The following is a 26,076-nucleotide window of genomic DNA, read 5'->3' on the forward strand; positions in this document are numbered from 1 at the left end:
CAGGCTTGGTCCTTCCTGCTGGTTCCAAGAGGGCAGCCCCAGAGCGCGATGATGGTCCCAGCCCACTGGCTCACCTCTCCCATTGCCTCCTACAGCCATCCCTTCGGCTCAGCCTCGGCTTCGGCCAGGGACAGGGACAGGGAGCAGCAGCGGGGCTGAAAGCAAGTGTGCATGACAGGCCTTTCTAATGGACCCACAACAACGGGGCCCGGCTCATGCAGGCTGCTGTGCGTGGGATGGGATCCCCTCCCAGGGTCAGCCACATCCCCATAAATCCTCCAGGCAGCGCAGGGTAGGCCTCGGTGGCTCTCATGTGGGGGTGGCAGGAGCCATGGCCAGTGTGTTTCCTGTGTCAGCTATTCTGGGCCAGCAGAACAGTCCATAGATAGCTGCGGCACCTGTATGTTGCCCTGGGGACCGGGCAGGGCCCTGCATTCAGAGGCCAAAACGTGGTTTCATGGGCATCTCCCCCACCAGGACTCCAGGGCTGCATTGCTCAGAATCAGGCCTGCGGTGCTTTGGAAACATCACCCTGGGGGGCAGGGGTATTTCCTTCCACAAACTCCAGAGATTTGGCACAGCTTCGACCAGAGACGGGGCTAAATCGACGTTGCACAACCCACCGGCCTCGAACATTGGCAGCGTCCGGATCCAGCCCTGGGGGCCTGGCTCTCTCTTCTCCGCCCCAGCGACTGGTGCAAAGCCGAGAGCTCTGATCTGGAGCTGCCCTGGCCCTGGGTAAACTATGAGCAGAGCTGCAGGGAAGGGGGGGAAACCAGGCTCTTAACTTGGGCTGAGGCCTGGGGATCTCTGGAGTGGGCACAGGGGTGTATCTGGTACTGATCCAGGTCTGGGTGACTCTGGCTGCTAGTTCGTGGGCTGGTTCTGCCTGCTCCAGAGCCTTGCCACCATATCTGGCCTGGCTGCACCCGAGCGTGGCTGCAGCCTGCTGAGTCGACTCATAGCAGACATAGGGGGGTCGGGTCCCCTCACCCTGCCAGCAGCTTAAGGACCCTGACCGGGGCTGCCTACTGGTAACAGGAAGGCTCGGAAAGGCTGCCCTCTTGTGACACTTTGGGGGTACCGCAGGTGGAGCTGAGGGACCGGGGTGAGGTGAGCTGGGGTGGAGAGAACCTGGCCAGGTCTGCTCTTAACGCTGAGGACAGCGCTGAGGTGTGACCGATCCACGTAGTCGTGCCAACCGCACCCCCGGAGCAGACACAGCCAGGCTGATGGAAGGCAGCAGCCAGGTCGGCTGAAGCAGTCGCTCGGGGAGGTGAGGTACCTACGGCGATGCACAAACCGAAATGCCACCGAAGACCCGGAGACGAACCCCCCCGCCACTGAAATGCTGCCAAAGACCCAGAGTGGACCCCCGCCCTCCACTGCTGGGTGAGTAAAAAAAAAATAAAATAATTAAAAAGACACCTAAAGCGTGGGGCCCTCTTAGGAGCGAGGCCTGATTCCAGGGAATCTTGGGAATCGGCTTAAAGCCAGCCCTGTGCGCACCTTGATTTCATGGCACTCTGCTTATGCTGTATGACCTGCACTCAGGCCTGCCCAATCCCATTGACCCTGAGCCTGCCGGGGGCAGCATGGCCAACCCCCCCTGCACAGACCACTGCAGGAATGGGGAAGGAGCCAGCTGGGGATGTGGGGACTGCCACCGCTACCCCAGCCAAGTACCTATGACCCAGGCTCATTCTCCGTGATGCAACAGGCACAGCCTGCAGTGGAGCAGGTGTCATCTCAGGGAGTGTACCTAGGACCTTGAGCAACAGACCAGGTGCGCTCGGCCTGCATGGACGTGGCACACACGGTAAAACGGCAGGTGCGCTCGGCCTGCATGGACGTGGCACACACGGTAGCACGGCAGGTGCGCTCGGCCTGCATGGACATGGCACACACGGTAGCACGGCAGGTGCGCTCGGCCTGCATGGACGTGGCACACACGGTAGCACGGCAGGTGCGCTCGGCCTGCATGGACGTGGCACACACGGTAGCACGGCAGGTGCGCTCGGCCTGCATGGACGTGGCACACACGGTAACACGGCAGGTGCACTCGGCCTGCATTTCCCTGCTACATTCTGTGGCATGATTCTGCTTTGATGCACCTCCTACACTAAGCAACCCAGGTCGTGATTTCTACCTCTATGTACCTGATACATGCAGCTCAGCAGCATGGCAGGTGAGTGGTACCTGGTACCTGGCTTTATCCGGCCCATTGGGGGGTGGTTTTGCACTCGTGATAGCATCAGGGAAATGAACTACAGGCCAGGCGCTCATACAGCACAGCGATGGGGTGAGATCAGGGCCCAGCCAGGCCCCTCCCCGCAGAGACTCCCATCTGCCAGCTGATTTCACTGGGGACTGCGGCCTTCTGTATGGGGATGGAGCCCTCCCGTTAGCAGGCAGAACCTCATCCCCGTCCCCACCTTGCTGTCCCCCAGCTGACAAGCCCCAGGAGCGCCCCACCTCCGGAGGCCTGGCTTCCAATGTAGCCTAGGCTGCAAAGAGGGTATGGGCAGGGGCGAGGGAGGGAGAGTGTGGGATTCTCATTCCTGGCCAGGGACGTCCCATCAGCTTCTCATGAGGGCTAGGGTGGATGTAGACAGAGGTAGGGTGGGGGCAGGGCAGACAGTGATTGAGGTTCTATCTCCACCCCCCGCCCAAAGTCACCACTGAGCCCCATTCTGCTCCATGGGAGGGGAGGCGCCCTCTAGTGGTGCTGCTCCTGCTCTGCATGGTGACGGGCTTTTAAAAGGGCCCTGTGCAGTGTGAGGCCAGTGCCTGGGGATGGAGGGGCTGGGCTACCTGGAGGCGCATCAGTGGCTGGCTGGAACAGTTGCCTAGAGGGGACGGCCCTAGGACCACGGTGTGCGCAGCTCCCATGGGTCCCACGGCAGGGTGTGTGCAGCAGCCAGCCCGTCGCTGAGCAATATCTCCCGTGACCAACCAGCTAACCTGCCCCATAGCTACAGACCTGGCTGAACCAATGGGCCTGACCCCCTTTTGCTCTGTGCCTGCACCTGGGGCCGGGACGAGGGAGCAGGCTGAGGATGGAAGCACAGGGTAGTGTTAAGCCCCCTTTGTGCTCCTGTGTTCAGGGCCCTCCTGGCTTTTAATGGCCCACGGGCTACTGGCCCCAAGAAGCAGAGACTAGCCACAGTGCCCTGCATCTGGCCATGCCCCCAGCATGCCACCGAGGGAGAGACAGGGGCTAGTGCGGAGCCTTATGCCAACGCTACGCCAGCTGGCTGCATTCTCCGGGGGCCGCATCTGCATCATCGAGAACCAGGCCCCTCCTTTGAATGACGCCTCCTGCCAGGGGCTGCAGCTGCCTGACACTCACAAAGCCTGTTCCCGCAGCTGGGCGGCATGCCCCCGGCATCACCAACCCAGCTGATTTCTAGAGCTGGGAGGGCACAAGGAGGTAAACACTGCAGGGCTCTAGTCGGCTCAGCTCCCTTGGGACCAGCCAGAGGGAGGCTCTTGGAATAGAGACCAAGATATCATAGGAGCGATGACTCAGTCTAACAGCGTAGTACCAAGAACCGCCCCAACAGCTCCTGGATTGCACAGATGCGGCATGAGCTCAGGACCTAGATGGCGGAGGTTTATAAAGCACTTTTCACCCAGCGGTGCCAAGGCAATGCCACTAGTGCTATAGAGAGGCATCTCTCCTCCCACGGCTGAAATGCAGCCGCTGCTGGGGCGGAACACAGCAGCAGTTTAACAGACGCACATCAAGGTTACAGGGCAGCTTAGGACCGGAAGTGACGAAGCAGACGGCATTCAACTGAAATTTCCAGAGCAAAAGGCAATTAGCTGGTATCTGCCTGGAGAACTGGGCTCTTCTGACAAGTGCCACCAGGTCCTTAATGCCAATGAGCAAGCGTGCTCTTGCTCTGGCGTCCCATCTGAAAAATGTCGTCTGCAGCAGCCCAGAATCAGCTCAGTGCTGACACAGTGGGGACAGCCCCCCCCCCCCCCGAGCAATCCACATGGCTCCCTGCAGCACAATGCCCCCTCCTGACCCCCCCCCCACTGCTGCCAGCAGCACAGCCCCCCCTCCTGACCCCTCCCACTGCTGCCTGCAGCACAACGCCCCCTCCTGACCCCCCCCACTGCTGCCAGCAGCACAGCCCCCCCTCCTGACCCCTCCCACTGCTGCCTGCAGCACAGCCCCCCCTACTGACCCCCACACTGCTCCCTGGAGCACAGCGCCCCCTACTGATCCCCACACTGCTCCCTGGAGCACAGCGCCCCCTACTGACCCCACCCCACTACTCCATGCAGCACTGTGCCCCCTACTGAACCCCCACTGCTCCCTGCAGCACAGCGCCCCCTACTGACCCCACACTGCTCCCTGCAGCCCAGCGCCCCCTACTAACCCCCACCGCTCCCTGCTGTACAGCACCCCCTACCAACCCCCACTGCTCCCTGCAGCGCAGCGCCCCCTACTGACCCCACACTGCTCCCTGCAGCACTAGTGCCCCCTACTAACCCCCATTGCTCCCTGCAGCACAGCGCCTCCTACTGACCCCCCTGCTCCCTGCAGCACAGCGCCCCCTACTGAATCCCCCCCACTGCTCCCTGCAGCATGGTGACCCCTACTGACCCCCCCACGGCTCCCTGCAGCACAGAGTCCCCTACTGAACCCCCCTACTGCTCCCTGTAGCACAGTGCCCCCTACTGAATTCCCCCCACTGCTCCCTGAAACACAGCGCCCCTACTGACCCCCCCTGCTCCTGGCAGCACAGCACCCCCTACTGTCCCCCCCTGCTCCCATCAGCACAGTGCCCCCTACTGAATTCCCCCCACTGCTCCCTGCAACACAGCGCCCCCTACTGACCCCCCCTGCTCCCTGCAGCACAGCGCCACCTACTGACCCCCCCTGCTCCCTGCAGCACAGTGCCCCCTACTGACCCCTCACCCCTCCCTGCAGCGCAGTGCCCCCTACTGACGCCACACTGCTCCCTGCAGCACAGCGCCACCTACTGATTCCCCACCGCTTCCTGCAGCACAGCGCCCCCTACTGAATTCCCCCCACCGCTCCCTGCAGCGCAGCACCCCCTAGCCCTGGCGGGGTGAGTGGGGATTTGGCTCAGTACAGACACAGCAGGGAGAGCGCCCCGTGTTGAATCACTGCTTCCTGCCACTCCCTGGTTTTCCCTTGGAATTCCCCCAGCGTGCCTGAGAATTTCCTGCGCATGCACCTGGAAATGGGGGTGGGGAGGGGAGAGTCATCCCCTGTGTGGGGGAGCCCACACAGTGCGGGGTGGGTGGGGGGACCGGAGCTCTCTGGATGGTGCTGGAGGCTGATGCGCACAAAGGCAAACGGAAATAAATAAATAAACGAATCAAAGGGGACGAGTGTCCTTTGAAGCATTCATAATGTCCTAAGAAAAGCACACCACCCCCCACCCCGCCCCCTCCCCTCGGCCTGGCGTCCCCAGGGGCCCAGCGCTCTCCTTCCAGCCGGCAGCTGGCAAATGTCAGCATTGCAACAGGAACCCCGCGCGGGCTCCAGATAAGGAGATGTTGCCAGGGGCCGTTTGTCATTTGGGGAAGTGTCGGAAAAAAGACTCAACCCCCCCGGAAGTTTCTGTTCCCATTTGGGCAGGGGGAGCGGGGGTGCAGGAGCTCACCCCAGCCCAATCAGGGGCGATCTGGATGGGGAGGAGGAGTCGGGAGGGGCCTTTCCCCTCTCCCCCGTCCCGCCGGGGTCCCTCTGGGCTTAACAGCCTCGCTCCGAGCCAAGGCCAAGTTCCCGCCATGCTCGCAGCTGCCATGCAGCCGGCGTGGGATCCACGGGGGCAGGCAGGCCCTGAGCTCCACCCGCTGCCCTCGGCTTCCATGGGGCTTCCTCGCTTGGAGGGTCCCGTGTGGGAGGCCGGGGCCCTGAGGGGAAGGCTGGGGCCTATGGGGGAAGGATGATTCCCTGGATCACACCCTGCCCAGCCCCACGGGGGCCTGAATCAGAGCAGAGGAGGCCCCCGGGGCTCCATCAGGGAGCTGCCCACAAAGGAGTGTTGCGGGGGGAGAGATGGGGGGTGGAGGGAGGGAGAGCCCGTTTGCAGGCCGGCCATTATTGCGACAGGCCCTGGGAGGCCCAGCGCCAGCTGGGCCGAGGATCAGGGCAAGGGCCCCGTCGGTCCGAGCAAAGGGCAGAGTGCGAATGCGAGGCAGGACCCAGCTGTGTGCGTCCCCGGGGAGAGCGCCAGAGGCTGGGACACGGCGAGGGGGAGCAAACACGGAGCCAGCCTCACATGGAGGGGCAGTGGAGGCGGGCTCGCACTCTCTCTCTCTCTCTCTCCCTCACACACACACACACACACACACACACACACACACACACACACACACACACAGAAAGGTGGTGGCAGGCTCTCTCTCTCTCTCTCTCTCTCTCTCTCTCTCACACACACACACACACACACACACACAGAGAAAGGTGGTGGCGGGCTCTCTCTCTCTTCCCCCCCCCCACACACAGAAAGGTGGTGGCAGGCTCTCTCTCTCTCTCTTTCTCACACACACACACACATAGAAAGGTGGTGGGGGGCTCTCTCTCTCTCTCCCACACACACACACACACAGAAAGGTGGTGGCAGGCTCTCTCTCTCTTTCTCTCTCTCACACACACACAGGTCGTGGCAGGCTCTCTCTCTCTCTCTCACACACACACACACACACAGAGAAAGGTGGTGGCAGGCTCTCTCTCTCTCACACACACACACAGGTCGTGGCAGGCTCTCTCTCTCTCTCTCTCTCTCTCTTTCACACACACACACACACACACACACACACACACACACACACACACACACACACACACACACAGAAAGGTGGTGGTAGGCTTTATCTCTCTCTCTCCCCCCACCCCACACACAGAAAGGTGGTGGGGGCTCTCTCTCTTTCTCTCTCTCCCTCCCACACACACACACAGAAAGATGGTGTTGCGCTCTCTCTCTCTCACACACACACACAGAGAAAGGTGGTGGTGGGCTCTCTCTCTCTCTCTCTCTCTCTCTCTCTCTCTCACACACACACACACACACACACACACACATAGGGCTGCCCAGAGGATTCAGGGGGCCTGGGGCAAAGCAATTTCAGGGGCCCCTTCCATAAAAAAAAGTTGCAATACTATAGAATACTGTATTCTCATGGGAGCCCCTGCGGGGTCCAGGGCCTGCGGCAAAATGCCCCACTTGCCCCTTCCTCTGGGTGGCCCTGCACACACACAGAAAGGTGGTGGGCTTTCTCTCTCTCTCTCTCTCTCTCTCTCACACACACACACACACACACACACACACACACACACACACACACACACACAGAAAGGTGGTGGGCTTTCTCTCTCTCTCTCTCTCTCTCTCTCACACACACACACACACACACACACACACACACAGAAAGGTGGTGGGCTTTCTCTCTCTCTCTCTCTCTCTCTCTCACACACACACACACACACACACACACACACAGAAAGGTGGTGGGCTTTCTCTCTCTCTCTCTCTCTCTCACACACACACACACACACACAGAAAGGTGGTGGTGGGCTCGCTGTGTCTTTCTCTCTCACACACACCCACAGAATGGTGGTGGTGGGCTCTCTCTCTCTCTCACACACACACAAATATACACACACACACACAGAAGGGTGGTGACGGTCTCTCTGTCTCTGTCTCTCTCGCTCTCTCTCTCTCTCTCTCTCACACACACACATACGCACACACACACACACACACACACACACACACAATCCCTCCCTCCCACACACAGTTATACACAGGCTGGCACACCGCCACACACAGTTATATACAGAGAAACACACACCTCCATACACAGGCTCCTTGCCCTGCCCCCGTCTCCCACCTCACACACGGGGCCATCTTCTGCCCTCCACAGCATCCCTGCACCAGCTTCCCTCGCTCGGACCCTCAGTGGCCTTGTGTGCACCGGGGTTGTTGCTCCCGTCTGTTCAGCTCTCCTGAGCGTAGCCACAGTGGGGAGCGCCAGTGTACCCAGGGTCTTAGTTATTTTAACCACCACGTCATCTAGGCCTGTTCTGAGCAGGACTACACAACACTGTGGTTACAACATTGTGAGCTTCCCGATATCCTGTCTACACCGGCGCGGCACCGTGGCTGTCCCCGATGGAGCTGTGGCAGCCCCAGTGGGAAACTATGGGGGTGGGAGGGAAGACTGGTGTAGAAATTCTAGTTTGAAATAAGCCTTTGATGGCTGAACTGTCAAGTGAAACCAATGGGCTTGGTTATGAGTCAGAAGTAATCGTGTGCTGTGCTAATAAACCATGAATTCTTACGAAATACGCACTCCTACAGCATATGTTCCACCCCCTTCCCCTAGACACTCACATGGAGGGTACTGCATGCACATGGGCACATGCACACACATGCACACACACCCCTGCACACACACATGCATGCACACAGGCGCATGCACACATGCACACACACATAGATGCACGCAAACACGCATGCACATAGGCACACACATGCACACACACAGAGTCACATACACACACATGCACATACACAGGCATGCACACAGGAATGCACAGACATGCATGCATGCACACACCATTCATTTACTGCTGGGGTCGCCACCAAGGTCACCCTCCAATCTGCCAGCTCAGAGAACATCTGGGAAAACTGCTGATTGGGGCAGTGTGAGCAGCAGGCTCCCTGGTTTTCAGATGCCCTCTGGAAACCCTTCTCTGGAAGCAGCGCGGGTGCAACGGAGAATGGGCCCTGGCCCTGAGACAACACAGCCTGCTGCTCCTGTCAGCCTCGCAGGCCCAGGCTGGCACCAATTGCCAACAAAGGGTTAAATCTGCCCTTTGTGACACCCCAGCAACCCTATGGGCTTCCCCCTGGACTGCACCAATGTTCCTGAGCTTGGGCTTTGGCCCCAGATTTCCTTCCCTCAAAGTCCAGTTTGGACACGCCCCACCCATCCACCCAAAGGGATCTGAGCCCCAGATGAGGTGCTGTTCATCAGAGGAGTTTTACGAAGCGTAATGGACCAAACCCTAAGATCCTTCCTCTATTTTACTCTGTACTTATGTAGATAAACTCCTTCTGAGGGCGCTGAGAGCCTTGCCTGGGTAAGGGCAGCAGGAGCAGCTCCTGGGGTTTCTCTCTCAATGGAAACGTATCCAACCTATTGATCCCAACCTGTCCTCCCAGCACGGAGCTCCCCAGCCAGCAGCACTGGGCTGGGGTGAGAGAACCAGCAAGGAGCAGAAGAGGGAACGGGATGGCCCAGTTTGCTTCACGAATCAAATGCCTAGGGAAACGTCGTGATGCTCCGTCACTGACCATTTTAAAATCCAGATTGGACGTTTGTCTGGAAGATCTGCTCAGGAATTGTTTGGCAGAAGGTCTCTGGCCTGTTACATGGGAGAAAATGGTCATACTGGTCCCATTTGGCCTTGGCAGCTATGAATCAGTCGAGTGAAGAGCAAAAATAAGCCGGCTGCGAGGGGAGTAGCTTTGCCTGTTTGGGTTGGACGTAGTCCTGGAGGTTTCATCATGTGACATCATCTTTAACCGAAAATTAATCTTTAATTCCTGGTGCATTCTTCCCAGGGCACAAGGGGAGATCCACCTGCCCCAGTCAGACCCTGGCACCCACTGCCGCCCGTGGCACCTACACTGCCCATCTCTAAGGCCAAGCGGCTGTTCGTGCAGGTGTTTCATGTTTCCTTTGACAAGCGACTAAAGACAGTGGCTTGTGGGAGAAGCCTGCCCCCTCGTGGCTGAGATGCAGGAGCTGGTCCTGGCACCCCCTGGGGATGGATGGGTCAGGACCATGTATGCCCGTAGCAAGACAGGGTCTGCGTGGAGGGGAAGGTGGACCCTCAGGGCGGGCAGTAGACCAGTAAGGCACAGTGTGGTGTGTAGCAAGCTCCCCGAAGATGCCAGGGAGCTTGGAGGGTTTGGAAGGGGCAGGGTGGGTGTGCAGTTGCGGTGCCAGGTACAATTTGTGGCATAGGCGGGATCACGGGGGCTGTGGGTGGAGAGGGCCCTCGGCAGCAAGGCTTCTGTAAAGAGCTGGATTCACAGCCGGAGAGGAACAGGGCCCGACCACTCCCCAAAGATCCTGCAGCACATCTGCACGCCCAGGCCCAGCACAGAATGCAACATCCATTGCATGGCACGTGCCAGGCACCACAGGATCCCATGGTACTCGCTGCATCTGCACCCCCTGGATTGGATTGGCTTATGGCTTTGTGAGACCTGTCTGGGACTTCTGGGGCCCAGCTCTTGATGCTTCACTGCCAGCTGGGGGGCAACATGCTCAGGCCTCAGGGGAGCAGGGAGGTGTTGGGGGGCGGGCAGGGAACTGCAGTGCTCAGGGCCTGGGGGGAAGCAGGGATGGGGGGTGGTTGGGGCCCCAGGGAGAACAGGGAGGAATGGGGATTGGGTCCCTGGGGACAAGCAGGGAGGAGGAGGGGTCAGGCCCCTGAGGGGAAGCAGGGACAAGGAGGTCAGGGCCCTGGGGGGAGCAGGGAGGAGGGGCATTAGGGGCTCTGGAGGGAGCGGGGGGGGTCAGGACCCTGGAGGAAGCAGGAAGTGGGGGGGTCAGGCCCCTGGGGGGAAGCAGGGAGAGGACGGTCAGGGCCCTGGGGGAGCAGGGAGGAGGGGCGTTAGGGGGGCTGGAGGGAGCAGGGGGATCAGGACCCTGGGGGGAGCAGGAAGGGGGGGTCAGGCCCCTGGGGGGAAGCAGGGAGAGGGGGGTCGGGGCCCCGTGGGGAGCAGGGAGGAGGGGCGTTAGGGGCCCTGGAGGGAGCGGGGGGGGGGGTCAGGACCCTAGAGGAAGCAGGAAGTGGGGGGTCAGGCCCCTGGGGGGAAGCACAGAGAGGGCGGTCAGGGCCCTGGGGGAGCAGGGAGGAGGGGCGTTAGGGGCGCTGGAGGGAGCGGGGGGATCAGGACCCTGGGGGGAGCAGGAAGGGGGGGGTCAGGCCCCTGGGGGGAAGCAGGGAGAGGGGGGTCAGGGCCCTGGGGGAGCAGGGAGGAGGGGCGTTAGGGGGGCTGGAGGGAGCGGGGGGATCAGGACCCTGGGGGGAGCAGGAAGGGGTGGGTCAGGCCCCTGGGGGGAAGCAGGGAGCGGGGGGTCAGGGCCCTGCAGGGAGCAGGGAGGAGGGGTGTTAGGGGGGCTGGAGGGAGCGGGGGGATCAGGACCCTGGGGGGAGCAGGAAGGGGGGAGTCAGGCCCCTGGGGGGAAGCAGGGAGCCGGGGGTCGGGGCCCTGCAGGGAGCAGGGAGGAGGGGTGTTAGGGGCGCTGGAGGGAGCAGGGGGATCAGGACCCTGGGGGGAGCAGGAAGGGGTGGGTCAGGCCCCTGGGGGGAGCAGGGAGAGGGGGGTCGGGGCCCTGCGGGGAGCAGGGAGGAGAGGTGTTAGGGGCCCGGAGGGGGTTCAGGACCCTGCGGGGGAGCAGGCATGTGGTGCACTTGGGCCCCACTGTGGGGCAGGGAGGCACTGCCCATGGCCCTCTGCAGTCACTGTTTGCCTTCCGCACAGCAGTGGCATTGTCACTCTCAGACTGGAGTGACACACAGCTTTTCTCTTTGCCATCTGGAGCTGGGTGGGAGCAGGGCTTGGTGGGAACCTGGCAGCTTCCCAAATGGAACATCTTTGGGGTGTTCCCATGCTGGCTGTGAGCGGGGAGGGGCTCTCTCTGCCCCTCTGGGTAGGGGGTGTCTGGATGGGCATTGCCATCGCTGCGGTGCCATTGGCAGTGGGTGCAGCGCTGGCAATGTTAACGCACCGTCACGCTGTCAAGTGCTGCCATTGGTTCTGGGTACTGCCCCAACGCCCTTTGCAGACTGGAACATAATACGTGTATGCAACAATTCCCTCCCTGGCCAGCTCCCCCTGCACAGAAAGACCCAGAGCACAAGAGCTGAGCCGTGCTCTGCAGGCCCGGCCAGGGGCGCCCTCCTCCTGCCTGTGCCGAGAGCGTGATCCACTGCTTCCGTTCACATGGCCCAGAGGGGATTTGGGGTATTCCCTGCTTGCAAGGTGCCAGGGCAGCCACCTTCCCCTGCTCTAACAGCTATTGCTACTGTGTGTGGCACTGGCTCAGTGTGTGAGCACCACTGCCCTCTACTGGCTAGAATCAGAACTGCTCTGCTGTGTGTCACAGGCCCCGTGTAGACCACATGTGTGTCATAGGCCCTGTACTGTCCTGTTTTCCCTTAGCTCAGGTGGCAGGGGTCTGCTGTTTTGAAGCAGGAGGAGATGAGCTCAATCCCTGCTGTTGCTCTGAGATTTAGAATCACCGCAGTGTTTAGCCAGACAAGGGCAGGCAGCCAGCCAAAGGGCTGAGAGACGCTCCTCCTTGCTGAGCCTGCGGCTGCTCCTGCTTATCCACCTCCTCCTTCTTCCATCCCCCTCTGCTCCTATGGACAGCTAGAAAATTGCCTCCCCCACAACCCTCTCCAGGGGCTAGTGGCAGGCTGAGAGCCGCAGCAGAGGGAGAGGGAAGCACCAACAGTCTCTTTTGCCTGAGGAGCCCAAGAACTTTACTAAGGTTAGTGAATTATACCTCAGAACCCTCCACCGTGAGATAGGTAATTACCCTTGCGTTACTGGGGAAACTGAGGCACAGAGCGGGCACATAACACGCTCAAGGTCACACCCTGAGTCTGTGGCAGAGCTGGGAACAGAACCCAGGCACCCAGGCTCCCATGTCTGGCCCTTAACCCTAAGCCCACCCTTCGCTGAGGAGTATGGCTAGAGCTGCAAAGCCGGGAGAGTTGCCAGCTTGTTTCAGCCACACATCAAAGCACTTGGTGCTCAAGGCAAGTAATGATAAATGTACTGAGCAAGGAGAGTGGATCTGAGTCTGGACATCAGCGCAGCCCGGGTGTTTCTGGCTGGGAGAAGGGCCAGAGTGTCCCTTATGCACCCAGCCCGCTCCAGACTGTAACCAAACCCTGGCCAATGATGTCTGGTGCCCGCATGCCAGCTGGTTAAGTGTTTGAATGGGGCGAGTCTCACAGGGTGTCTGTAAATTAATATCCATGCCTACAGGATGGGCCCATTCACTCGGGGGGGGGGGAAGATGGGTGGGTGGGCACGGCGCAGCATAGGGGTTACAGTCTGGGGTCTGTTCCGGGCTCCACCACCCACTCACTGCATGATCTCGGACAGTCAGCCTCTGTGCCTCAGTTTCCCCATCTGTAAAACAAGTGACTTGCTGGCCTGCGTTGCGGGGGAGGGAGGAAACGTTTTGGTCGAGGCCTAATTCACGAGTTCTTGCCAGGCATGCTGCTGGCGGGGAGGCGCTGGAGCAATGCAACGTGTAGTTGGAGCCATACTGGGGAAGCAGCTGGCCCCATGGATAGCAGGCTGAGCAGAACCCACATCGACCAGGTTGGTGCCTCTGCTGGGATGCAGCACCTGTCCAGGCCACACTCAGTGTGTGCACGAGGGCTGACCGGAAAGGCCTGTAGGACCCCATTTCAGACAAGCACAGGCAGGGCACATGGTCAGTGCGGCACGTACGCCAGGACAGATGGTGGCCACAGGGCAAGCTGATCCTTTAAGCGGGGCTGAGGCCTAATTTCCTCCCAAATCAGGGGACTGCAGGTGTGAGAGCAAGGCCTGCCGGGATAAACGCAAGCCACTTTCCCTCCCGTGGGAGAGACGGGGCACAGTGGCAGGCCTCTGGCTGGGTTGGTGCAGAGATGTGGTGGCTCGGGTCTGGCTAGGGCCAGTGGGGAGCTGCCTGGATGGGGTTGTAGCGGCAGCCTGCTCGTGGGGTCCTTGAGGGAGAAGCTGAAGACATCTGTGGAGCGGGGCTAAGAGGCGGGCAAGCCAGCCCTACGCGATGTGGGTGCGTGAGGCGGACGTGGATGGCTGCTCCGTTCGTAGGGCCTTGGGGCTGGATGCTTGTGCAGAGGCAGGCCATTGGCCATTGGCTCCCATATGCTGCCATTGGCTTGGCCTCTTGGTGGGGTGTGTGGGCGAAGGGTGAAGGCAGTTGCTGAACTAAACCGCCTGATGGAAGCTCCCAAAGAGATCTTCCCATGCAAGTGGGCCCATCAAACTAGACTGGCCGTAGCTCTAGGTTACGCCGGATCATAGGAGACAATCCTGCTTCCTGAGCTGCCGGGTGGAGGCCCGAGGGGCATTGGCAGTCTTTGTGTTCTGCTTGCACCAATAAATCTCTCTCTGCTAGGGCAGCCATTTTGTGCCTGGCTGGGTGTGGCCCCTCACAAAGAAGACACACTGCGCTATCTCTTTCTCACACGAACACCTTCCTCTTATTCTTCCCACATCAAATAGAGGCTTCATTTGCCTAAAAGCATGTTTGGTCCTTTGCATACGGAACAGCACCTGGAAGGGGAGTGGCCTATGGCAAACATCCTTCCACCAGCCCTGCCTCAGCTACTCCTCCATTGTGCGTGCATGTTATCCCCCCAGCTCCTGGGGCAGATTGGCAGCCTGGCCCCTCTCTCTCCTCCCAGGGCTCTGCCACCATGCATGCTTTGATAGCTGCATGCTTTGATAGCTGCAGAGCCATTTGGGATAAGGTGCATCAGCTGATAAAGAGAGTGAGGAAATGGGGTGAGATTTGGTAGAACGGGGCTGGAGAGAGAGGAGTCAGGAGCCATGTTCTGGGGAGCAGGAGAGGGGCCTCTGTTAGGAGAACATGGTGTCCTGGATGAAACACGTGGCTGGGGGCAGCCTCTCCCTCCCTTCGTGCTAATAGCAGCTGTGGCAAAGGGGCTTTTGGCAGAATGAAGCAGCAGCGGAAGCTGTGGGGAGGAAGAAGGGACCAACCTCAATGGGGGAGAGAGTTCCTCCTTCTAGTGGCCACAACGGGTTGGGAGAAAGGGAGCATCCGCACTGACCTCAGTGTGGCACTAGGGGGTGCTGTGCAGCAGGGAGCAATATAGGGGACACAGTAAGGGGTGCTGTCCTTTCTGTTAAATTGGTTCTGAGCCCAATGTCCCAGCTCTAGGGAGCTCTGTGTGGCTGGGAGTGGGTGACTAGGTAGGGGCCACTCTCCCCTCTGGGTCAATGCTGACCCCAGTGCAGTGCTAGGGGGTGCTGTACTTCAGGGAGTAGAGTAGGTGACTCAGTAGGGGGTGCTCTCCCCTCTGCTGAGTCCATGGCAACCTCGATGCCCTATGGTGGCAGTAGGGGGCGCTGTGCTGCTAGAGGTGCAAAACACATTCAAACCCAAATTCCTGACCTGCTGGGGTGGGTGGCAGTGGGGGTGCGTGGGGCTGACACCAGTTCTTGGTGACCCAGCAGGAGGGAAGCATGGATTTACCCTTCACATTTGTTTTTTAACCCAACAGCTCCAGCGCCCCCTGCCCTGGGGTATTATGCCATCTCCCTAGGATGCATGCTGGTTAATAAACACCCCAGATGCAGGGATTGTGGATGCTGACTCATGGCAAACCAGGAGCTGAATTCACTGCGTGTGCAGTGTGTCCGTACGCCTGTGTGCGTCTAGTGTCACTGTGCTGATCCACTAATGACAAATGGACATCAAACCCTCTCCCCATCGTGGGGAGAACCACCCAGACTCTGACAAAGCCCCAGGGCCTGGTGTCTCTCTCTCTCGCTCTCTTTTTCACACTTCGGCAACACTTGTTGAGCTTATTGTGTCCAGGCTTGTTGAATGGCGCGTATGTAGTCCAAGTAGCGTTAGCGCATGTTTGCAATGTTGCCAACCCCAGAGGCTCCAAAATCTGGAGGCTGCCCCCAAATGAGCATGAGATCATCTTAAAAACCATGAGATTCCAAACCAACCACAAATGGGTTCTGTGTCTCTGCCTTCTGGGCTTTTTTTTGGAGCTGCTTAGGGGCCACATTTTCAAGCTTTTCTCTGCAGCCACGAGGGCTAGACCCTGAATTTAAACCCAAAAGCAAGGTTTTTCCATGATCACAGGACTCCAGGAGCTGAAGCTTTAGTAAAAAAAACACCTAATACTGCAAGGGTCACAAGGAAACTGCAAGAGCTGGCAGCACTGGTCTGGATAGGCGTATGGAGAGTGCATGCCCGTGCATTGCTAGCCAATGCTGCCCTCTTCTTGTGCACAGACCAAGCCCTTGGTTTGCTAAAAGGCCTCTGCTTCCTCCCTTCCCCTGCCCTCCTTCCTTTCATATTAAAACACAGAGCCTGATGCTTCCTCTCTGGTGAGCCCCTGCTGGGCTCTACCCTGCGTTGGCTCTCTGCCTGTCACTTCGGCTTGCAAGGGAAACCGGCCGACTAACAAGACCTGCTGGATTTGTGAGCTGGGAGAGGGAGGGGGGAGCTGTGCTCTGCATACAGTACATGCATGTGTGAGGCTGCCTAGCATGCATGTGCATAGCGTGTCCAAGGTAGAGCACATGGCCGACTCCTCACAAGTGTCTGGCGTAGCCTCTCCGGGGGGTGGGGTTGGAATGCCCTGCGTGTGTGCACACATGTGTAGCACGCTTGTGAACACGTGTGAGTGGCACGCCCTCCGCACGTGGGGGCAGCGCATGCCCGTGTGTGAGCCACAGGGACGGAGTGGGGCGTGGGCAGGCGGCGAGGGTTAGTGAGTGACAGTGCCCGTTGGGCAGGCGGGGGCGTGAGTGTGGACAGGGGCCTGTGGGGGTGCGTGTCCCTTTGCACACTCGCCCGCTTGCCAGGTGGAGGGGAGCGAGGCACCGGGCCTGCCAGGGCCCACGGTGTGATTTACAGCCCTTGCCCGGGCGGGGCGGGGCGGGGGGCCCCGGGCTTGCTCGTGCGCTGGGGCCCTGCTCTTTGTCCTGCCTGGCGCCAGGCGTCCATGATGTGGAGCCCGGGCGGGAGAGGCAGGAGCTGCGAAATGGCGGCGGGGAGGCGGGGAGAGGAGGGGAGGCGGGTGCAGGGGAGGGAGGCAGCAACTTGATCCATGGCTGAGCTCACACAGCCCCACAGGAGCACACGCACAAAGGGCTGGAGAGAAAACACGGAGGCCCGCGGGAGGCTGCGCGGAGCGGGGCCTCCCCCCTGTGCTGCCAGCCCCGGGGTGCGGGAGGGAGATGAGGGCCCTGGGCACCCCCCAGTGGTGCCCCCCGGGGCTGGCGGTGACACCCCGGCTGCGATGCCGCCCAGCGAGCGTATTGGAAATGAGTTCAGAGCCCAGATCTGTGTCTGATGACGGAGGCCAGGCTGAGCCAGGCCCAGCGCCCCCGGCACTGACCCCCCAGTGCCAGTGCCCCCTCGCCAGCCTCTCTGAGAACCATGCGCGCCCGCCGGGGCACAGCAGCCTGGTAGCCGGTCCGGCTGTGGGAAGGCAGCAGGCTGGCTTGCTGTAGGCTGGCACTACGGGTCCGGCAAGGGGGCTGAACACACAGCTTTTGGCAATCAAAGCTGCTTCATTTTGGGGGGTAGGATGGTGCCTCTGAGCAGCAGAGAATCCCTCCTACCAGGCCAGTTCGTACATGGGTCAGGAAGAGACGCGGGAATCATCTGCCCTTACTGTAGGGCAGGGGTTCTCAAACTGGGGACCGGGACCCCTCAGGGGATTGCAAGGTTATTACATGGGGGGTTGCGAGCTGTCAGCTTGCACCTCAAACCCCGCTTTGCATCCAGCATTTATCGTGGTGTTAAATATATAAAAAGGTGTTTTTAATTTATAAAGCGGGGGGTTTGCACTCAGAGGCTTGCTGTGTGAAAGGGGTCACCAGTATAAAAGTCTGAGGACCACTGCTCTAGGGCCGCCCATCTAAGGGTCTGAGAGCCCTTTGTAAGCACTGTGCCTTTCCTTGCTCAGTGGAGATTATTAACCCCTTAGTGCAGATGGGGAAACTGAGTCACAGAGCAGGGAAGTAACTCGCTGAAGGTCATACAGCAAACCAGTGGCACTGCCAGGAAGAGACCCCAGGAGTCCTGACCCACTTTCTCCCCAGAGCTGAGACTAGAACCCAGGAGTCCTGACTCCAAGTCCGGTGATTTTTGTCTGCTTTTCAGAGGGTGTCTTCAGCCTGTCTCTCAAAGGTTCTCAGGTCAGTGTGAATGAACAAGCCCTGGTTGGCTAGTAACCCCCGTTAAAATCAAGGCTGCTCAGCCGGGTGCCATGAGGAGCAGTGCAGCTGTGGCAGCAATAAATGCAGTGGTTTTGTCTCCCTTCCCCCTCGTGCACAGAGAAGGGGCCCTGTGGCCGTGCATTACATTCCAAACCCAGGGCACAGTTTTGCTGGGGGTTGCGGTTCATCTTGCAGGTAGTGGGCAGGTTCGGGGGTCTCCTGGCTGTGTGCAACACGCAGGCTGTGAGCAGAGCAGGTGCGCGGCGCATGCAGCAGGTCTGTAACGCAATGCCGCAGCTGCTGTCCAGTACACTGGGGCGCTGTGCTGGGAGTTCTGGGATGTGGTACCGTATATACTGTAGGGCAGAGGGTGTGCCCACGTCCATCTGTACTTGGCATAAGGCCAAGTGTTGACGGTGGCTTTAAGTTACCCCTGCAGCCCTTCAGTCCTGGGCCCAGCGGGCACTGGCCCTGGCACAGGACAGAGGCACCTGACGGTTGCAGCTGTCCCAAGGGGCCGTTCTGACAGCTGGGATGGATGGCCAGGGCATTGGGATGCCCCACCCCAAGGATCGGAGCGGAGGCAGCACTGCATCACCAGATTTCCCCTCCACAGGAGGATCCTACTGGTGCTGCTGCAGCTTTGTGCCCCAAAGACGCCAGCGAAGCTGGGAGCACTGGAGCACAAGCCCAGTGTATCCAGTGCATGGTCTGTGGTGCAGTGAGCAGTGACTGGAGATGGGGTGCAGTGCATGATACCCAGTGCAGCGCGGGGAGCAGTTCGGGCCGCTCCAACCATTACAAATCAGTGTCTGGTCTGTTACCCTAGCGTCTCTCCGCTGAGCTCACTGGGTTGCACTTAGGAGCAGAACCGGTTCCAATGTGCAGTGTCTGATGCTGTGATGGTGCTAACAGGCAGCGTGGCGACGAGGCCCATGTGAGCTGGGCAGCCCGTGCAGTGCAAGGTATGAGACGCTCACTCCCCCGGGAAGCTCTCTGCGGCAGATGGCTTCCAGGCCTGAAAGGGATCTGGTCACCTTGGGGCTGCCCCCGAATCCTGCTCCGAGTGGCACGTCTGGGAGAGGCTGGCGCTGGGAGCACCTTCAACGGAACAAACTCCACCAGCATCTCTCCCCCGGCCCCGCCTTTCGGGTGTTTCTTTTCAAACTCCTGGGCCGAGCTGGGTAATTGGATGCTTCTGATGGTGAGCAGCAGATGGAACTGGCAAGGGGGAAGGGGAGGGAAGTCACAATGCCAGTGCCCCTCGCTGTGTTAATGCTGGCCAGCTCCTGTGGCTTGGGGCTGCAGCGACGGCCCCTCTCCTAACGAAGATAGCAAAGCGCAGGCTGCAGACTCCCAGACGTGGGAAAGAGGGCCTGGTCTCGCTGACTGTGGGATTGGGTCCCATATGGAAAAATCCCTGGCCACCCCATGGCTGGCACAGCCACCTGGGACTTCGTGGTGGGGCTGGAACTCAGACCCTCCTACTCTAAAAGGACAGGCACCATCACTTCACCTAACGGAGGATCGCCATTGGCTGTTAATGGCAGAGGGTCTATGACACACAAGCAAACTGTTCTGATTCTGTCTCGCAGAGAGCAGTGGTGGATGGACACACACACACACACACACAAAAGGAGAGAAACACAACTTGTGCTGTGTTGGGGCAGTTGAAGTGAACAGCCAGGACCTGGCTGGTTAGAAACTCGGGGGAGGTGTGATCTTGGGGGATATGGGGGAGCCCACAGTTGTGAGCTCCCAGAGATCACCACAAAGTGACCACACACAAGCAGGCATAGGTGACAATGTTTCTCTTATCCCCTGCTGGTGACTGGTCCACAGAAGGTAACAGCCTCCTACTTCTGCTAGCTGGGGGTTCCTCCTTTAGCTCCAGTTGGAAGTGTGTCCTACAGCCACCGCCCCAGAAGAGAGCTCACAGAGAACAGGTCAGTGCCCAGATGCCTCCTGCCCCGTGCACCGAGGACATCCATCAAATGCTGTTTCCTCCAAGGCCAGCCCCAGTCAGCTGCATGGCCGAGCCTTTGTAGGATAAATTCCCTCCATGGCCCAGCAGGGCTGCTTTCCCGATGGCTAGAGAGGGCTGCGCCTCCCCCCGCAAGGCAGAAATCTGCATGTTTCCTCTAGGCCCCTTCCAGGCCAAGACAGCTGAGACGGGGAGAGGCCGCTAGGGGGCCTTGAACTCGGCTTCCCTTGGGCGCCAAAGGTTGAGCCGCTCCTCGTGGGGTGGAGTGACTCTCCCTTGTATGCTGCAGAATTGCTTTTTTTTTAATGCACAAAATGCAGGCTGCTAATTCCAAACATGCCACCCTGTGTCTCCCTGCTGTCCCAGCCCTGGGCTCCCCACACCCAGCTCTGCCAGTGCCCCTCACTCCTGACCCACAGCCCCCTGCTGTCCCAGCCCTGGGCTCCCCACACACAGCTCTGCCGGTGCCCCTCACTCCTGACCCACAGCCCCCCCGCTGTCCCAGCCCTGGGCTCCCCACACACAGCTCTGCGGGTGCCCCTCACTCCTGACCCACAGCCCCCTGATGTCCCAGCCCTGGGCTCCCCACACACAGCTCTGCGGGTGCCCCTCGCTCCTGACCCACAGCCCCTCGCTGTCCCAGCCCTGGGCTCCCCACACCCAGCTCTGCCAGTGCCCCTCACTCCTGACCCACAACCCCTGCTGTCCCAGCCCTGGGCTCCCCACACCCAGCTCTGCCGGTGCCCCTCACTCCTGACCCACAGCCCCCTGATGTCCCAGCCCTGGGCTCCACACACCCAGCTCTGCCGGTGCCCCTCACTCCTGACCCACAGCCCCTCGCTGTCCCAGCCCTGGGCTCCCCACACCCAGCTCTGCCAGTGCCCCTCACTCCCGACCCACAGCCCCCTGCTGTCCCAGCCCTGGGCTCCCCACACACAGCTCTGCCGGTGCCCCTCACTCCTGACCCACAGCCCCTCGCTGTCCCAGCCCTGGGCTCCCCACACCCAGCTCTGCCAGTGCCCCTCACTCCTGACCCACAGCCCCCTGCTGTCCCAGCCCTGGGCTCCCCACACACAGCTCTGCCGGTGCCCCTCACTCCTGACCCACAGCCCCCCCGCTGTCCCAGCCCTGGGCTCCCCACACAGCTCTGCGGGTGCCCCTCACTCCTGACCCACAGCCCCCTGATGTCCCAGCCCTGGGCTCCCCACACACAGCTCTGCGGGTGCCCCTCGCTCCTGACCCACAGCCCCTCGCTGTCCCAGCCCTGGGCTCCCCACACCCAGCTCTGCCAGTGCCCCTCACTCCTGACCCACAACCCCTGCTGTCCCAGCCCTGGGCTCCCCACACCCAGCTCTGCCGGTGCCCCTCACTCCTGACCCACAGCCCCCTGATGTCCCAGCCCTGGGCTCCACACACCCAGCTCTGCCGGTGCCCCTCACTCCTGACCCACAGCCCCCTGCTGTCCCAGCCCTGGGCTCCCCACACACAGCTCTGCCGGTGCCCCTCACTCCTGACCCACAGCCCCTCGCTGTCCCAGCCCTGGGCTCCCCACACCCAGCTCTGCCAGTGCCCCTCACTCCTGACCCACAGCCCCCTGCTGTCCCAGCCCTGGGCTGCCCACACACAGCTCTGCCAGTGCCCCTCACTCCTGACCCACAGCCCCCCCGCTGTCCCAGCCCTGGGCTCCCCACACACAGCTCTGCCGGTGCCCCTCACTCCCGACCCACAGGCCCCTGTTACCCCAGCCCTGGGCTCCCCACACGCAGCTCTGCCGGTGCCCCTCACTCCCGACCCACAGCCCCCCCGCTGTCCCAGCCCTGGACTCCCCACACACAGCTCTGCCCAGGACCTTCAGTCCTGACCCACAGCCCCCTGCGGTCCCCGTCCAGCCCCGAGCAGAACCCCCACCTTCTCTGCTGAATGTGGGTTCTGTTCTCTCTAGGTGCCAGGCTGGGAACCCATCTTTTGGGGGACCGTCTCCCTAGCAGCATGAGGTGCTCACACCTGCACTGCAGCCCCATCTTCCCTCCTGTGGGGCAGCTTAGCCATGCTCTGGCTTTGGCCATCTGGCTGGCTGAACTAGCTGCGTGTGCAAACGCACACAGGCTCCAACCCCCCATTTTTGAGGGAGAGGGGTAGAAGAGTCCCCTGCTGCTTCTGCTGGTGCCGCATCCGCGTAGCTGCCCAGGCCCGGGGCTGCGCCCAGCCAAGTTCCTGCTGACGGGGCTGCAGCTCCTCTGGCCTGTGGCTGTGTGGCAGTGCATTCCTCCCCAGCATGCAGGAAGGAGTGGGAGCCCCAGGAATCCCAGGAGCCAGGGCTCACTCAAGCCCATACATGTCCCGGCCCCTCGCGGGGCAAAGCTCTGCACGCCCTGACACAAAGCAGGTATTGTGCCGGGGCTCTTTGTCTTAAAGGCACAATGCGCCTTTCTGGTGCGGCTGGCTGACCAGCCGGGCCGTTTCCCAGCACGCCTACTCCCGGGCAGGGCCAGCCTCAGCCCTGCACTAATCTGCCCAGACGGGACCCCAGGCAGCTCCCACCCGCCCCAAAAGCCCCCCAGGAGGCAGGATGTTCTGTGCAGGCAACGGGAACTCACTGATTGCAGTTGCCCCTGGGTTGCTTTGGGTGGGGGTCTTTTATCCTGGGGAAGGGGGGGAGGCATGGCTGGGTGGAGGGGCCATGCCTCCAGTGACGGGAGGATCGACACCTTACCCCTGTGCTCCCAGGAACGCTCAGCTGCCCCAACCTGAAATGCGGGTTCAGTGGAGGCTGCAATGCCCCAGGCTCTTGGCTCATGGCCTGGGCAGATCTCATGCTGGGGGCCAGATCCTGAGTTTCCTCCAGCAGGGCCTCGACCGCCTGTCATAGGAGAGAGCAACAAGATCAGGGCAGAGCAGCAGCAGAGTGGCCCCTGTGCTTGGAGGCCAGGCCGGCCCTATGACACGCTGACATGAACGGGGGCCAGATTGGAGGCCAGGGAGACTGAGGACCTGTGCAGAACAGCAGAGCAGGGACAGCATAGGCAGCCTCCCCTGCCGATGGGCCTCAGAGGGGTTCCCACTGGAGTGGGGCTGCGGCCCATTGGCAGGGCCTCAGACAAGTATCCACCTCTTGCTGGCCTGGATGTGGATACTTGTCTGGCCCCGTTTCCTTCCCTGGGTTCAGATGGGGTCTTTAGAGCAGAGAAATGTCGCTCTGGTCTTCACATGCTGAGCCCCAGACTCAGAGCCATGGGGAGAAGCCCCCTGTAACCAATACTGGCTGCTCCTTGGCCACGGCCCATCGTTCGGGGGTCATGTCATCCCACGGCTTGGGAACTTGCTGTTGCTTCCTGTATGGTTAAGGCGACGCTGATGACAGCCTTCAAGCTGCTCTGGCACAGGCCGGTGGTGCAGCGCTGCGTGAAGTGCAGCACCGTGGGTTCCAGACATTGACGTACGGCACAGCATCTGGTCCAGGCTTCCCCTCTGAGCAGCTGGCCAGGATGGTGGTGGTGGGGCAAGGAAGGCGTTTGCTTAATAAGAACCAGACCAGACTCTTCATGGGGATAGCTGCGTGTCCGAGCCGTGATCAGGAGCTCAGCGAGGGAGCTTGGGTTTCCTGGGCGAGACGCTGGTCGGTGCTGCTTTTAGCTCGGCCAAAAGGGGGCGCTGCAGGGCCAGGCACCCCCTCTTCCAGGAGCGGAGCATGTTACCCTGAGCCCCATCCAGCCTCTGCTGGCCCCAAGGGAGCAAGAGGCGCAGCCCTCACCTGGTCCCACACGGCCACTGCTCGCTGGGGAGCTAGGCTGAGGGCTGAACAAATTCATGCCAGTGTCTCCGCTTTGTGCTAGTAAGAAAAGTAACAGAGGGACGAGTCTGTCAATGCGGGGAGAGGGGGACGGCTCCAGCTCAGCATGAGCTGCGACCCAAAGCTGGTGGCTTATGTGAGATGAGTAGGGGGGGGTCTCAGGCCCATTCCCGAGGGGCAGAGTCTGGCTCACAGAAGCCTCCCTTACAGTCGGCCCCCTGGGACTCAACAGAAAGGAAGTGCTGCCTAGTGGGTAGAGCCCCAGCCTGGGACTCCAGAGACTTGGGTCAGTTCCCTGCTCTGACGGGCTGACCCTTGGCCTCAATCACAGGGAGGAGAGGGGGTGCGTGAGAACTGGTAGGAGCACAGATATTGGGGTGATGGGTGCCCACTGGCACCTTAGCTAGCGAGAGGTCAAGGGCTGATGGGCTGTGGGACTGGACCCCACGGAAGGTGCCCCCTTGCAGGGCCCAGTGTGTTTGCTGCTGAGGGGGTGCTGATAAGAGCGGCTGGGCTGGTTCTGTCAATGATTGACGCGCTGGTCTGTGTTCCCCGTGCAGAAGGGCCAGCCAGTGCTGATAGGAGCCTGTGGCCGAACCCCCGGGGCGGGGACCAGCTGCTGGCTTTGCAGAAGGCTGATAAGGATGTTTTTCTGGGCGGTTAACTGGTGGCTGATTCCCCAGCTCTGGCCTGAACCCTGCTCCCTGCCCCAGTCCCAGCCGCGGAGGACAGGGATTCCGGGAAGCGAAGAGGCAGTGAAACCGATTGACGCCGGGGAGTGGGGGGGGCCGACGTGGGGCGGTGCTGGGCTAGCATTTCAGGGCACCCCTAGGTTGGGGGCTGGCAAAATCCAACTGCTTGCCACATTTGATTCCCCAAGTGCAGCACTCCAGTGCAGGCATGCGGGGCCGGGGGGAGAGAGGGGTGCGTTTCAGGCTGTCAGCCCTGATTAAAGGCTGGTGCCCCCCTGCTGCCAGTGCAAATCCTCACTGCCTTTCAAGTGCATTAGGGGATTAGTGCAGGGGGGCAAGCTTCTGCGGCCTGAGCTTCTCCCATGGCCCTGTCTCTCTCTGCCACGTGTCTCCTTCCTTCTCTGCCTGTCTCCCTCCGTCCGGGCCCCAAACTGCCCCCCTCTCCCCTCCCCCATCGGCTCGGTGCCCTGCAGGGCCGGGCCTTCCTCCGGGGAGCAAGAGCTGGTCCTGATGTGCAAGGCCGTCCCCCCCCAAATCCACACAACAGACGGCTCCAAGGGACACCCAGCTTGAGGCCCCAGGCCTGGTCTCGGAGCCAGGGCAGAGGTTTGGGGCCCTGTGCCCGCTGGGCCATGCACGGCGTCAGGTGCCTGGGGCTTGCTCTGCTTTTCCCTTCATTCAGCTGCTACAGCAGCCTGCCAGCTCCTCCCAGGCCATCTGCAGAGCTGCTACAGAGCCAAGCTTGTCCTGGAGACACGCCCCCCACCCCCCGGCTGCCTCCACCCCCACGGCTACTTTCTTCCAGCCCTGGCAAGGCCTGTCCTGGGGCGACGTCCCCTATTGTCCCAGCCCCTCGCACCACCTCCCTGCACACACAATGCCCAGCCCCCCAGCTGGCACCGAGCGCCACCGCTGCTAGGATTTCACAGCAGGAATTAGCACATGGCCCGGTGCTGTCGCTCTGGGTTTGCTTTCTCCTCTCAGATCCAGGTGCTAAGTATGGCACACCAGCAGCTCCGCCACCTCCCTGGGAGCTGCCTGCCCAGCAGTACCAGCCCCGCACACAGCTCCCCTGCAAAGCCATCAGGCTGCCCAGGCCCTCCTGTGTCCCTGGAAAGCCCCGGAGGACGCTAGGCAGGAGGGGTTTGCCCAGGTGGTGTCTGTGAATCGCAGCAGGATGGTGCCACCTGCTGCCACGTTAAACATGCTACACTCGCGTCTATTCACGGTTTGCTAGCAGAGTCTAGACCAGGCCATGGCTTCGACCTCCAGATCTCATTCCTACAGCCACCAGGCAGCGCTACCAGGGCTCCCTTTGGAGGCTTAGATGGCCGTTACTCCCACCCTGGATGGAAAATATTTTGGTGGGTCCCTGTTCCCTGTCCCCTCTTGGATGCATGTTTCAAGTCAGACACAACCCAGAGCTTCTAATCAAATTAAAGAGCCCACGGCACATATTTATGTTACAGAGAGACCCCAATCACTGATCAAGGCCCCAATGTGCAAGGTGCTGCACAGACATATATAAGGGCCAGTCCCTGCAGCCAAGAGCCTACAGTGTAACTAGACAAA

This window comes from Gopherus flavomarginatus, chromosome 8, assembly GCF_025201925.1.
Source record: "Gopherus flavomarginatus isolate rGopFla2 chromosome 8, rGopFla2.mat.asm, whole genome shotgun sequence".
Classification (NCBI taxonomy): domain Eukaryota; kingdom Metazoa; phylum Chordata; order Testudines; family Testudinidae; genus Gopherus; species Gopherus flavomarginatus.